This window comes from Eleutherodactylus coqui, unplaced genomic scaffold (genome assembly GCF_035609145.1).
Source record: "Eleutherodactylus coqui strain aEleCoq1 unplaced genomic scaffold, aEleCoq1.hap1 HAP1_SCAFFOLD_895, whole genome shotgun sequence".
In the NCBI taxonomy this organism is placed as follows: domain Eukaryota; kingdom Metazoa; phylum Chordata; class Amphibia; order Anura; family Eleutherodactylidae; genus Eleutherodactylus; species Eleutherodactylus coqui.
The window spans coordinates 1-2,500 of record NW_027102429.1 but is presented as its reverse complement, the minus strand read 5'-3'; positions in this window follow the sequence as shown (position 1 = coordinate 2,500).

Here is a 2,500-nt window from a genome sequence, read left to right as displayed (position 1 = left end):
CAGGGGTGGGCCTGGGCGGCTGCCGAGGGCCCCCGTAGTGCACCTACCAGTAGGGGGCTCGAGACCCAGGCTGAGCCTCCGATGTGCCCGGGCAGGACACCCAGGAGGCGGGGAGCAGCCCCCGCTGAAGTCCATGGCAGTTGGCAGAGGCGAGTCTTGGAGAAAAAACGACAAAGTCCAAACGCTCCAGGCGTGCCGGCCAGGGGTGCGGACCCGGGTGGCCGGGCCGGCGGGAGCTGCGGCTGCCGGGGCTGAGCCGAGTATTAGTGCATGTCCTGAGAACCGGGAAGGGGACAAACCGGTGGCTCCAGGCCGGGTTGGAGTTCCAGGAGGTCGGCCTGACTCTGGAGGTTTTCCCCTTAGCATTTCCCCATAGGCCAAAAGGGGGGAAGTCAAAAAAGCACCCCCAGCAGATGTATGCAGAGTTGGGCTGGGGGGTGACGGAGAGCGGGCTGTTGGCAGCTGTGTGGTGGCTGCTGGCAGCCGTGTGCTGGCTGCAGGGGTGGGCCTGGGCGTCTGCGGAGGGCCCCTTCAGAGTGCACCTACCAGTAGGGGCTCAAGACCCAGGCTGAGCCTCCGATGTGCCCGGGCTGGACACCCAGGAGGCGGGCAGCAGCCCCCGCTGAAGCCCACGGCAGTTGGCAGAGATGGGTCTTTGAGAAAAAAATGACAAAGTCCAAACGCTCCAGGCGCTGGCCAGGGGTGCGGACCGGGCTGGCCGGGGCCGGCGGGAGCTGCGGCTGCCGGGGCTGAGCCGAGTGCCTATGCATGTCCTGAGAACCGGGAAGGGGACAAACCGGTGGCTCGAGGCCGGGCTGGAGTTCCAGGAGGTCGGCCTGACTCTGGAGGTTTTCCCCTTAGCTTTTCCCCATAGGCCAAAAGGGGGGAAGTCAAAAAAGCACCCCCGGCAGATGTATGCAGAGTTGGGCTGGAGGGTGACGGAGAGCGGGCTGTTGGCAGCTGTGTGGTGGCTGCTGGCAGCCGTGTGCTGGCTGCTGGGGTGGGCCTGGGCGGCTGCCGAGGGCCCCCTGAGTGCACCTAGCAGTAGGGGCTGATGACCCAGGCTGAGCCTCCGATGTGCCCGGGCAGGACACCCAGGAGGCGGGGAGCAGCCCCCGCTGAAGTCCACGGCATGTGCCAGAGGCGAGTCTTGGAGAAAAAACGACAAAGTCCAAACGCTCCAGGCGCCGGGCAGGGTGGCGGACCGGGCTGGCCGGGCCGGCGGGAGCTGCGGCTGCTGGGGCTGAGCCGAGTATTAGTGCATGTCCTGAGAACCGGGAAGGGGACAAACCGGTGGCTCCAGGCCGGGTGGGAGTTCCAGGAGGTCGGCCTGGCTCTGGAGGTTTTCCCCTTGGCTTTTCCCCATAGGCCTAAACGGGGGAAGTCAAAAAAGCACCCCCAGCAGATGTATGCGGAGGGGCTGGGGGTTGACGGGGAGCGGGCTGTTGGCAGCTGTGTGGTGGCTGCAGGGGTGGGCCTGGGCGGCTGCGGAGGGCCCCCTGAGTGCAGCTACCAGCGGTGGCTCAAGACATTGCCTGAGCCTCCGATGTGCCCGGGCAGGACACCCAGGAGGCGGGGAGCAGCCCCCGCTGAAGCCCACGGCAGTTGGCAGAGATGAGTCTTTGAAAAAATGACAAAGTCCAAACGCTCCAGGCGCTGGCCAGGGGTGCGGACCGGGCTGGCCGGGCCGGCGGGAGCTGCGGCTGCCGGGGCTGAGCCGAGTGTCGATGCATGTCGTGAGAACCGGGAAGGGGACAAACCGGTGGCTCCAGGCCGGGTTGGAGTTCCAGGAGGTCGGCCTGACTCTGGAGGTTTTCCCCTTAGCATTTCCCCATAGGCCAAAAGGGGGGAAGTCAAAAAAGCACCCCCAGCAGATGTATGCAGGAGGGGCTGGGGGGTGACGGAGAGCGGGCTGTTGGCAGCTGTGTGGTGGCTGCTGGCAGCCGTGTGCTGGCTGCAGGGGTGGGCCTGGGCGGCTGCGGAGGGCCCCCTGAGTGCACCTGCCCGCGGTGGCTGAAGACATTGCCTGACCCTCCGATGTGCCCGGGCAGGACACCCAGGAGGCGGGGAGCTGCCCCCGCTGAGGTCCATGGCAGTTGGCAGAGATGGGTCTTTGAGAAAAAATGACAAAGTCCAAACGCTCCAGGCGCTGGCCAGGGGCGCGGACCGGGCTGGCCGGGCCGGCGGGGGCTGCGGCGGCCGGGGCTTAGCCGAGTGTCAGTGCATGTCCTGAGAACCGGGAAGGGGACAAACCGGTGGCTCCAGGCCGGGTTGGAGTTCCAGGAGGTCGGCCTGACTCTGGAGGTTTTCCCCTTAGCTTTTCCCCATAGGCCAAAAGGGGGGAAGTCAAAAAAGCACCCCCAGCAGATGTATGCAGAGGGGCTGGTGGGTGATGGATAGTGGGCTGTTGGCAGCTGTGTGGTGGCTGCTGACAGCCGTGTGCTGGCTGCAGGGGTGGGCCTGGGCGGCTGCGGAGGGCCCCTTCAGAGTGCACCTACCA